Genomic DNA, 12376 nt, shown 5'->3' with positions numbered 1-12376 from the left:
ACCTTGATTTGGTCCACTCATGGATTGATAATAGACATGAGAAAATATCAGAAATTGATAACCCCCGTTAGGAAGAGACATTATCAAATTAATTTTTTAAATAGCAATAATAATGTTAAGCTTTTGTAAAATAATAATAATGTTAAAGCTAGTAAAGTTGGCTTTTTATCTATTTTAAGCTATGAAGCCCGGATACTCCAAAACGGAGACGTACCCGTACCGGATACGTATCGGATACCGATACTCCACGGATACTCGCGGATACGCACCCACGAAGTATCCGAATTAATTATTTAAATTTTTAAAAAATATTTTAACGGATACTTATCCGATACTCCGCAGATACACAAGGATACTTATAAGATACTTCACAGATACGTATCCTAGAAAAAGATGAAGAGTAAAAAAGTGAGACAATGTTGTAAACATTCGGTGGAGATATATATGATTCAATTTTAGATATGCATCACTAGAATTGTTTCTCGATGAACCGCTTAAAATTATACTTCTTGTGAATGAAGGTAACGAGAGAGAGATGATTCAGTTAATCAAAATTTGTGTTGAGTTCTTTTAATCAATGTTTATTTTCTTCAATTATTTTACATACATATAAGTTTTAGTATAAAAATTTTGTTGACGTATCCTAGCCGTATCGTATCCTAAATTTTGAAAAATTTGCGTATTCCCGTATCCGTATCGTATCGTACCCGTACCGGTATCCGTATCTGGGCTTCATAGATTTTAAGAGATCTTGGGGGCGTTAACGTCAAATGTAAAATTAGAGGGATGTTTAACTGTTTAGTTAACAATTTTAAGTTTATAGGGGAGGTTTTTATATATTTTAGGCTAAATACCTCCTTGGGTCCTTTAAGTTTCACATTTGTTTCAGATAGGTCCTTTAAGTTTCTAAGGTTTCAGACAGATCCTTTAAGTTTCGAGTTTGTTTCAGATAGGTCCTTTAAGTTTCTAAGGTTTCAGATAGGTCCTTTAAGTTTCGAGTTTGGCTTAACGGACATATCAACTTTGGCTTAACAGAGGTTGATAGAAAGGACCTATCTGAAACAAACTCGAAACTTAAAGAACCTATCTGAAACCTTAGAAATTTAAAGGACCTATCCGAAACAAACTCGAAACTTAAAGGACCTATCTGAAACCTTAGAAACTTAAAGGATCTACCTGAAACAAATATGAAACTTAAAGGACTCGGGGAGGTATTTGGCCTATATTTTAAGAGACCTTAGGGAAGGTTATTGTCTATTATAAAAATAGAAGGGGTATCTCTGTCATTTAGAGAAACATTAAGGGAGATTATTGTATTTTTTTCTTTAATTAAATGGTTTAAATGAAAGGTAAAAATAAAATAAAAAAGTCACTCAAAAGTATTAATAAATAGTTGAATTATATGTGGACCAATGGTCTACACGATATTAAATTACTTTTTATAGGGAGGGAGTCCGCCTAGTAGCTTGCTGCTTGGGCTCTCAAGTGTCGCCTTTGCGTTGCACTGTTGCATGGGCTGGCGCATCCCAACAAAAAAAAAACTCTTATATATAGGTACACAAGATGGTTTTTTTTTTTCGGGTTAATTATGTTTTTGGTCCCTACAAAATTGCAACCTTGTAAGTTTAGTCCTTACTTAATTTTAATAGCATTTTTAATCCCTACAAAAAAAAAAATTTACTTATAATTTTAGTCCCTGCTAAAATAAATTTTGTTTAATTATCTTTAAACTCTTAAATTTTTTAACGATTCTTTTTATACAAGTTTAGAACATTATGAACGGTTCATTTACTAAAATCTATAATTTTTTAACATGAAATAAATTAAATATGAATTTTTTAAAACGACAAAAGTTTAAGATATAAGTAACAAAAATATGAACGTAGAAATCAAATTTTTGCGATATTTTTTCCGAGGACCTTTTAATAACGTTCTTAACACGCCTGTAAAAAATTGTTGAAAAACTTAAGAGTTTAAGCATAAATTAAACAAATTTTGATTGAGTAAGGACTAATATTGAGTACATAAATGTTTTGTAAGGATTAAAAATGCTATTAAAATTAAGTAAGGACTAAACTTACAAGGTCGCCATTTTGTAGGGACCAAAAACATAATTAACCCTTTTTTTTCCTCCTTCAAAGATTTATTTTATTTTATTTTTTTGATTTAAATACAATTTTAATCCCTCTATTTTCAAATTTGTTAACTTTTAATACCTTTTTTAAAATTAACTTTTTGATCCTTAGTTATAAAGTCAATGAAATTTTTTTGTCTCCATCTCTTTGAATAATGTGACGTGCTCGTTAATAACATAAATAGTAGATGACATTGTTTACATTTGAGTAGAGGTGTCAAATGAGCTGGCTCGGCCCAGCCTAGACCCGAGAGACCCGACTACATAAATGGCCCGGTCCGGCCCAACCCATTTATAATTGAGCTGCAGATTTTAGAGCCCGACCCGGCCTGTGTGGGCCATGGGCCATCCCGACCCGTTTATTTTTTACTTTTAAAATTTATTCACTCTTTCTTATGTATTTTTTGTATATTAATCACTCACCACTATTTTTCTGCTAAAATATGATTGGATAGACATAAAAGTGCAAATAATTTTGACATTAACATTGAATATTAATGAAACTCTAGATTATTCATTCAATTATATCAAATTAATAACTTATAAACTTTAAAATTTTAAAACTTTAAGTTAAATTCATTCATTTTTATTAAGTTTATTTATTGAAATATTTTTCTATTAATAAATTTTAAAATATTTGATAACTTCTTTAAAAAATATACTATTTTTTTAACAAAAATCAAATTAAATAGTAATAATGGGCCAGCCTGAAGCCCAATGGGCCAGCCCGACCCGGCCCCATTTTTGTATTGGCCAAAAAAGCCCGAGTGTATTTTTGGGCTAGTTTTTTAAGCCCGGCCCAGCCCAAAATTGTAACGCCCGTCTTAATTATTCGATTATTTAAAAATATATTTATATATATGATTTACGTGATTTTCATGATTGATATGTGTGAATTTTATGATTCATGAAGTTGAGTGGGTTATATGATTTATAACTGCATAATGTGGAGTATTTTGTTGTGGTGAAGTTGCTATGTTGTTATGACTTATTTTATTATTAAATAAAATAAGATTTGATAAATAAAATAAAAATATGAAAAATTGGGCTGTGATGTGAGATGAGCAATTAGTAGTGATAAGAGTAATTAGAAGAGATAAATAGACAACAAAAGTTAGAAAACAGAATACGTACGTTTTTGGAGAAAAAGGGAGAAAAGTCAGAAAAGAGGAGAACTAGAGGGAGAGCTGCGATTCTGCTATTATCAGGTAAGGGTGAGACTAATTTTCATTACTATTAAGGGTATGATTCTATAGGATGAATTTGGCATGATTAGGTTAAGTTTTGGTGAGAATTGGGAATTAGGTTTAAGACCGAATTGGATGATCGAATCATGAAAAGATGTTAGGTTGATGCTAAATTAGTGTACAGAACTTAGTTATACCATAAGATGATAATTAGATGTTGAATTGAGGTTAGAATTAGGAGATTAAGTGAAAAGTTGGAATTTTTAGGTTTCTGGCCGTACTGACATTCATCGCTCGCACCTGCGAGCAAGAACACTCGCATCTGCGAGCTAGAACCCAGAACTCGCAACTGCGAGCAATGCAACTCGCAACTGCGAGTGACCTGTAAGCTCGCAACTGCGAGCAGAATAACTCGCCACTGCGAGTAAATACGTAGGAACCCAGAATGCACACTTTGCTCGCCATTGCGAGTGAAGTTACTCGCAACTGCGAGTTAGGCTGTTAGTTGCCCAAAATTGTCCCGATGCGATCCTTTCGCACGTATAGTCTTGAGCTGACCTTAGAAGTAAGAATGAGGGTGATTTAGAATGTTTCTAGATGTTACAGAAGTCTGTTTATATGACTGAAATGATTAGTAATGTTGCATGAATAATGTTATGATGTTTTTATGATATTTATGTTGATGTAATCCATTCCTTTAATGATGTTGAGATATTCCAACACTGTTATATGTTGTAAATCTGTTGCTGTTCATTGCTGCTGACCTTTAATGTCTTGAGATTGCATGAGTCGGTCTATGTTGCAAGAAATTAAGAAGTTGTCCATGATTATGAGTCGTATGAGTCGTTCATGGTGTCGTCTAAGTTGCTGGAAGTTTGAGTCCATTGCATACTCATTAAAGTTGGGGGCTTTAGGCCCGGCAGCCTTTGTGCTCATTAAAGTTGGGGGCTTTAGGCCCGGCAGCCTTTGTGCTCATTAAAGTTGGGGGCTTTAGGCCCGGCAGCCTTTGTGCTCATTAAAGTTGGGGGCTTTAGGCCCGGCAGCCTTTGTGCTCACACGTTGAAGAGCCTATTATGCTCATTTGTTGTTGATTGGTACCACATGCATTTGCATATCAAGAAGTTCATGATGTTAAGTTGTCAAGTTGTTGTTGAGTTGATAGAGTTGCATGGTCTAAGATGAGTTGTGTTGTCGAGTTGATGTTGAGTTGATAGAGTTGCATGGTCAAAGATGAGTTGTGTCGTCATGCTGAGTGTTAAGTTGATTATGATTGTGATGAAAATTAGTAATGATATTTGATGATCGTATTGTTATGAAATGAAAAATATACTGATTGTTAATTGTTGATATGTTATTAATGCTTAAGTTGTTAAATGCATTTTATTGGATTATATGCTTAATGTATTGATTATGAAATCTCACCCCTTCTGCGTATATGTTGCCTCGACCGTGGGTAATGTGCAGGTAATAAAGATTAGAGGCGTTCGTGAGTGGACTCCTCAGTCGGTGTCTAGGTGCTCTGATACGTAACGGGATGGGGGCTTGCTTTTACTTCTATTCCTTACGTGTCTCTTTTATGAACTAATTTATGAGATTTTCCAATAAGGCCTGCGTGCCAAGACTTTAAAATGTTGAACTACTTTCCGCTGCAATAGTTTAAGATATTTCATGATGTTGAATTTGAAAGATAATCATTATTATCCATTTTATGATTTAAATGAAGTATGTGACATTCCGTTGTGATCAAAATACTCTGATTTTTAAATGAAATTTTTATGTTGGGAAAACGGGGTGTTACAATTGGTATCAGAGCAGGTCGGTCCGTCCGGCCAAGTAGTGAGTCGAGTTGTGTCCTTAGCAGTTGGAATACCACTATTATGATATTCTAAACGTTGTGTGTTGTGCAGAGAAGAGACCTGGAGGCTGCGAATCTTATTTGCTATAAGAGGACTAGAATGGCTGGAAGAAATGATGCTGCGATTGCTGCTGCTTTGGAAGCTGTAGCCCAAGCTGTGGGACAACATCCAAATGCTGGTGCTGGTGCGAATGCTGATGTGAGAATGTTGGAGACCTTTCTGAGAAATCATCCTCCTACCTTCAAAGGAAGGTACGACCCTGATGGAGCACAGACGTGGCTCAAGGAGGTTGAGAGAATTTTCAGAGTTATGCAATGTACTGATGATCAGAAGGTGCGTTTTGGAACGCATATGCTGGCTGAGGAAGCTGATGACTGGTGGGTGAGCCTCCAACCTACCCTAGAGCAGGATGATGCAGTTATTACTTGGGTTGTGTTCAAGAGAGAATTCCTAAACAGATATTTTCCTGAGGATGTTCGCGGGAGAAAAGAGATCGAGTTCCTTGAGCTAAAGCAAGGAAACATGTCGGTGACGGAGTATGCAGCAAAGTTTGTGGAGCTGGCTCAGTTCTATCCACACTACACGGGGGACAATGCTGAGTTCTCCAAGTGTATCAAGTTTGAGAATGGTTTGCGTGCTGATATTAAGCGAGCCATTGGTTACCAACAGATCCGTGACTTTTCTGCTTTGGTGAGCAGATGCAGAATCTATGAAGATGACAGCAAAGCTCATTATAAGATTATGAGTGAGAAGAGGGGTAAGGGCCAACAAAGTCGCCCAAAGCCTTACAGTGCTCCTGCTGACAAAGGAAAAGGAAGAGCTAATGATGAGAGGAGGTCTAATAAGAAGGATGCTGGTGCTGAGGTTGTTTGTTACACTTGTGGCGAGAAAGGCCATAAGAGTACTGCTTGTACTAAGGATATTAAACGGTGCTTTCGTTGTGGCAGTAAAGGACATACACTTGCAGAGTGTAAGCATGCGGACATTGTGTGTTTTAACTGCAAAGAAGAGGGTCATATTGGGTCTCAGTGTACAAATCCGAAGAAGACTCAGACTAGAGGGAAAGTGTTTGCTTTGACTGGTACTCAGACTGAAAATGAGGATCGTTTGATCAGAGGTACTTGTTATATTAACAATACTCCTTTAGTTGCTATTATTGATACTGGTGCTACACATTGTTTTGTTGCTTTTGATTGTGCTTCTAAGTTGGGTCTTGCTGTGTCTGATATGAGTGGAGAAATGGTCGTCGAAACTCCAGCTAAGGGTTCGGTGACTACTTCTCTTGTTTGCTTGCGATGTCCTTTGTCTATGTTTGATCGTGATTTTGAGATTGATTTAGTTTGTCTGCCTCTGAGTGGAATGGATGTAATTCTTGGTATGAACTGGTTAGAGTACAACCATGTTCTCATTAACTGTTTTAGTAAAACGGTGCGTTTCTCTTCTGCCGAAGAGGAAAGTGGAGCAGAATTTTTGTCTACTAAGCAGCTGAAACAATTGGAGCGTGATGGGATCTTGATGTTTTCCTTGATGGCATCCTTATCATTGGAGAATCAAGCAGTGATTGATAAGTTGCAAGTGGTGTGTGATTTTCCTGAAGTTTTCCCTGATGAAATCCCTGATGTACCACCGGAAAGAGAAGTTGAATTTTCTATTGACCTTGTTCCGGGAACGAAGCCTGTGTCTATGGCACCTTACCGTATGTCAGCTTCTGAGTTGGCTGAGTTGAAGAAACAGTTGGAGGATTTGCTAGATAAGAAGTTCATTAGACCGAGTGTTTCACCTTGGGGAGCGCCGGTATTGTTGGTTAAGAAGAAAGATGGAAGTATGAGGTTGTGCATTGATTATCGACAACTGAATAAAGTAACTATAAAGAATAGATATCCACTTCCTAGAATTGATGATTTGATGGACCAGCTGGTGGGTGCACGTGTGTTCAGCAAGATTGATTTAAGGTCGGGTTATCATCAGATTAAAGTAAAAGATGAAGATATGCAGAAGACGGCCTTTAGGACGCGATATGGTCATTATGAATATAAGGTGATGCCTTTTGGTGTGAGTAACGCGCCTGGCGTGTTTATGGAGTATATGAATCGCATTTTCCATGCATTTTTGGATCGATTTGTGGTTGTGTTCATCGATGATATTTTGATTTACTCTAAGACAGAAGAAGAACATGCGGAACATTTGAAAATTGTTTTGCAAGTGCTGAAAGAGAAGAAGTTGTATGCTAAATTGTCTAAGTGTGAATTCTGGTTGGACGAGGTAAGTTTTCTGGGCCATGTTATTTCTAGTGGTGGTATTGCAGTTGATCCATCTAAAGTTGAAGCAGTATCACAATGGGAGACTCCTAAGTCGGTTACAGAGATTAGAAGCTTTTTGGGTTTGGCAGGATACTATCGAAGATTTATAGAAGGATTTTCTAAGTTGGCACTTCCGTTAACACAGTTGACGTGTAAAGGTAAAACCTTTGTGTGGGATGTTCATTGTGAGAACAGTTTTAATGAATTGAAGAAGCGTTTGACGACGGCTCCAGTTTTGATTTTGCCAAAACCTAATGAACCTTTTGCAGTGTATTGTGATGCGTCCAAATTGGGCTTAGGCGGTGTACTTATGCAAGATGGTAAAGTTGTTGCTTATGCATCAAGACAGTTGAGAACTCATGAACGAAACTATCCTACTCATGACCTTGAGTTAGCTGCAGTCGTATTTGTCCTTAAGATTTGGAGACATTACTTGTATGGTTCGAGATTTGAGGTGTTTAGTGATCACAAGAGCTTGAAGTATTTGTTTGATCAGAAAGAATTGAATATGCGACAGCGACGGTGGCTCGAATTGTTGAAGGATTATGACTTTAGTTTGAATTACCATCCGGGTAAAGCTAACGTTGTTGCGGATGCCTTAAGTAGGAAGAGTTTACATATGTCTGCTATGATGGTGAAGGAATTTGAATTACTTGAACAATTTAGAGATATGAGCTTAGTTTGTGAAATGTCGTCTCGGAGCGTTAAGTTAGGAATGCTGAAAATTGATAACGATTTCTTGAAAAGTATTAGAGATGCACAGAAGGTTGATGTTAAGTTTGTGGACTTGTTGGTTGCTAGTAATCAAACTGAAGATGGTGACTTTAAAGTCGATGATCAAGGTGTGTTGAGGTTCCGAGGTAGGATTTGTATTCCAGACAATGATGAGATAAAAAAGATGATTCTGGAAGAGAGTCATAGGAGTAGCTTGAGCATTCATCCGGGAGCTACAAAGATGTATCATGATTTAAAGAAGCTGTTTTGGTGGTCAGGATTGAAACGTGATGTGGCACAATTTGTGTACTCTTGTTTGATTTGTCAGAAGTCGAAGGTGGAGCATCAGAAACCTGCTGGGTTGATGACACCGTTAGATGTACCAGAATGGAAATGGGATAGTATATCCATGGATTTTGTGACAAGTTTACCGAATACTCCTAAGGGAAATGACGCTATTTGGGTGATTGTTGACAGATTGACGAAGTCGGCACATTTCCTTCCGATTAATATTAGTTTTCCTGTGGCTCAGTTGGCAGAGATTTATATTCGAGACATAGTGAAATTGCATGGTGTTCCTTCAAGCATCGTGTCAGATAGAGATCCAAGATTTACTTCTAGATTTTGGAAGAGTTTGCAAGAGGCTTTAGGCTCTAAGTTGAGATTGAGTTCGGCTTATCATCCTCAAACAGATGGTCAGTCGGAAAGAACGATTCAGTCACTCGAAGACTTGTTGAGAGTTTGTGTACTTGAGCAAGGTGGAACTTGGGATAGTCATCTTCCGTTGATAGAGTTCACTTATAATAACAGCTATCATTCAAGTATTGGGATGGCACCTTTCGAGGCTTTGTATGGTCGGAGGTGTAGGACTCCGTTGTGTTGGTTTGAGACCGGTGAAAGTGTGGTTCTAGGACCAGAAATTGTTCAACAGACTACTGAGAAGGTGAAGATGATTCAAGAGAAGATGAAAGCGTCGCAGAGTCGACAGAAGAGCTACCATGATAAGCGTAAGAAAGACCTTGAGTTTCAAGAGGGAGACCATGTGTTCTTGAGAGTTACTCCAACGACCGGTGTCGGTCGTGCATTGAAGTCAAAGAAATTGACTCCAAGTTTATTGGTCCTTATCAGATATCCGAGAGAATTGGCACGGTGGCTTATAGAGTTGGCTTACCACCGCATTTATCGAATTTGCACGATGTGTTTCATGTGTCGCAGCTGAGGAAATATGTTCCAGACCCATCCCATGTGATTCAGAGTGATGATGTGCAAGTTAGAGACAACCTTACGGTGGAGACCTTACCCTTGAGGATTGATGATCGCAAGATGAAGACGTTGAGAGGCAAGGAGATACCTCTAGTGAGAGTTGTTTGGAGTGGAACGACTGGTGAAAGCCTGACATGGGAGCTAGAGAGTAAGATGATGGAGTCTTATCCAGAGTTGTTTGCTTGAGGTAAATTTTCGAGGACGAAAATTCTATAAGTTGGGGAGAGTTGTAACGCCCGTCTTAATTATTCGATTATTTAAAAATATATTTATATATATGATTTACGTGATTTTCATGATTGATATGTGTGAATTTTATGATTCATGAAGTTGAGTGGGTTATATGATTTATAACTGCATAATGTGGAGTATTTTGTTGTGGTGAAGTTGCTATGTTGTTATGACTTATTTTATTATTAAATAAAATAAGATTTGATAAATAAAATAAAAATATGAAAAATTGGGCTGTGATGTGAGATGAGCAATTAGTAGTGATAAGAATAATTAGAAGAGATAAATAGACAACAAAAGTTAGAAAACAGAATACGTACGTTTTTGGAGAAAAAGGGAGAAAAGTCAGAAAAGAGGAGAACTAGAGGGAGAGCTGCGATTCTGCTATTATCAGGTAAGGGTGAGACTAATTTTCATTACTATTAAGGGTATGATTCTATAGGATGAATTTGGCATGATTAGGTTAAGTTTTGGTGAGAATTGGGAATTAGGTTTAAGACCGAATTGGATGATCGAATCATGAAAAGATGTTAGGTTGATGCTAAATTAGTGTACAGAACTTAGTTATACCATAAGATGATAATTAGATGTTGAATTGAGGTTAGAATTAGGAGATTAAGTGAAAAGTTGGAATTTTTAGGTTTCTGGCCGTACTGACATTCATCGCTCGCACCTGCGAGCAAGAACACTCGCATCTGCGAGCTAGAACCCAGAACTCGCAACTGCGAGCAATGCAACTCGCAACTGCGAGTGACCTGTAAGCTCGCAACTGCGAGCAGAATAACTCGCCACTGCGAGTAAATACGTAGGAACCCAGAATGCACACTTTGCTCGCCATTGCGAGTGAAGTTACTCGCAACTGCGAGTTAGGCTGTTAGTTGCCCAAAATTGTCCCGATGCGATCCTTTCGCACGTATAGTCTTGAGCTGACCTTAGAAGTAAGAATGAGGGTGATTTAGAATGTTTCTAGATGTTACAGAAGTCTGTTTATATGACTGAAATGATTAGTAATGTTGCATGAATAATGTTATGATGTTTTTATGATATTTATGTTGATGTAATCCATTCCTTTAATGATGTTGAGATATTCCAACACTGTTATATGTTGTAAATCTGTTGCTGTTCATTGCTGCTGACCTTTAATGTCTTGAGATTGCATGAGTCGGTCTATGTTGCAAGAAATTAAGAAGTTGTCCATGATTATGAGTCGTATGAGTCGTTCATGGTGTCGTCTAAGTTGCTGGAAGTTTGAGTCCATTGCATACTCATTAAAGTTGGGGGCTTTAGGCCCGGCAGCCTTTGTGCTCATTAAAGTTGGGGGCTTTAGGCCCGGCAGCCTTTGTGCTCATTAAAGTTGGGGGCTTTAGGCCCGGCAGCCTTTGTGCTCATTAAAGTTGGGGGCTTTAGGCCCGGCAGCCTTTGTGCTCACACGTTGAAGAGCCTATTATGCTCATTTGTTGTTGATTGGTACCACATGCATTTGCATATCAAGAAGTTCATGATGTTAAGTTGTCAAGTTGTTGTTGAGTTGATAGAGTTGCATGGTCTAAGATGAGTTGTGTTGTCGAGTTGATGTTGAGTTGATAGAGTTGCATGGTCAAAGATGAGTTGTGTCGTCATGCTGAGTGTTAAGTTGATTATGATTGTGATGAAAATTAGTAATGATATTTGATGATCGTATTGTTATGAAATGAAAAATATACTGATTGTTAATTGTTGATATGTTATTAATGCTTAAGTTGTTAAATGCATTTTATTGGATTATATGCTTAATGTATTGATTATGAAATCTCACCCCTTCTGCGTATATGTTGCCTCGACCGTGGGTAATGTGCAGGTAATAAAGATTAGAGGCGTTCGTGAGTGGACTCCTCAGTCGGTGTCTAGGTGCTCTGATACGTAACGGGATGGGGGCTTGCTTTTACTTCTATTCCTTACGTGTCTCTTTTATGAACTAATTTATGAGATTTTCCAATAAGGCCTGCGTGCCAAGACTTTAAAATGTTGAACTACTTTCCGCTGCAATAGTTTAAGATATTTCATGATGTTGAATTTGAAAGATAATCATTATTATCCATTTTATGATTTAAATGAAGTATGTGACATTCCGTTGTGATCAAAATACTCTGATTTTTAAATGAAATTTTTATGTTGGGAAAACGGGGTGTTACAAAAATCATGGGCTAATGGGCCGGCCCATCGCCCCGGCCCATTTTTGACATCTCTGCATTTGAGACATCATTTCCACTTCATTTAAATTTAAATATAATCATAAAATTAAATAACAAATTAGAATTGAAATAAAAAAAAAATCGGTGAAATAAAATTAGAAATCTTAAATGTCATATCATATCAAAAGATAAAAGGAACAAAAAATCATCATCCAAATCAAACTCGGACACCCACCTGTTCATGAATTTCTAGTCATTAAGTTCCATAAAAAAAAACTCATAGTTTAGTATCATCGTGGATGTTCAAAAGACTGTGAATACGATGGTCTCAGCACAGTGGCGCGCGACAAAGATAACACAGCGAGGTTCAAGTTTACAGGTGAGTCAACTTATTACCAACCGAGTCAACCTTCATAGACAATTACTCCCTTCGATCACATTTATAAGCAAAACACAACTTTTTTGATTCATTGAGTACTTAATGTATTTGGTATGTATTATAGACCAAATACATTACATA

The 12376-nt window shown here is 37.2% G+C and overlaps 1 long non-coding RNA gene and 1 pseudogene across 1 annotated transcript; both read left to right on the top strand.

The window, feature by feature from the left end:
- The first annotated feature begins 1360 nt into the window (after positions 1-1360).
- Positions 1361-1530, top strand: LOC146931852 (U2 spliceosomal RNA; annotated as a pseudogene).
- A 4492-nt stretch (positions 1531-6022) lies between these two features.
- On the top strand, positions 6023-11807 carry LOC146931851 (uncharacterized). Its single transcript, XR_015006857.1, has 2 exons — positions 6023-6294; positions 11523-11807. It is a non-coding gene; the product is annotated as an uncharacterized LOC146931851 (long non-coding RNA).
- Positions 11808-12376: the final 569 nt, after the last annotated feature.

The sequence above is a fragment of the Medicago sativa genome, chromosome 4 (genome assembly GCF_051527215.1).
Source record: "Medicago sativa cultivar Bolivia chromosome 4, Bolivia_mono, whole genome shotgun sequence".
NCBI classification, from domain to species: domain Eukaryota; kingdom Viridiplantae; phylum Streptophyta; class Magnoliopsida; order Fabales; family Fabaceae; genus Medicago; species Medicago sativa.
This window is presented reverse-complemented; position numbering and strand designations above follow the sequence as displayed.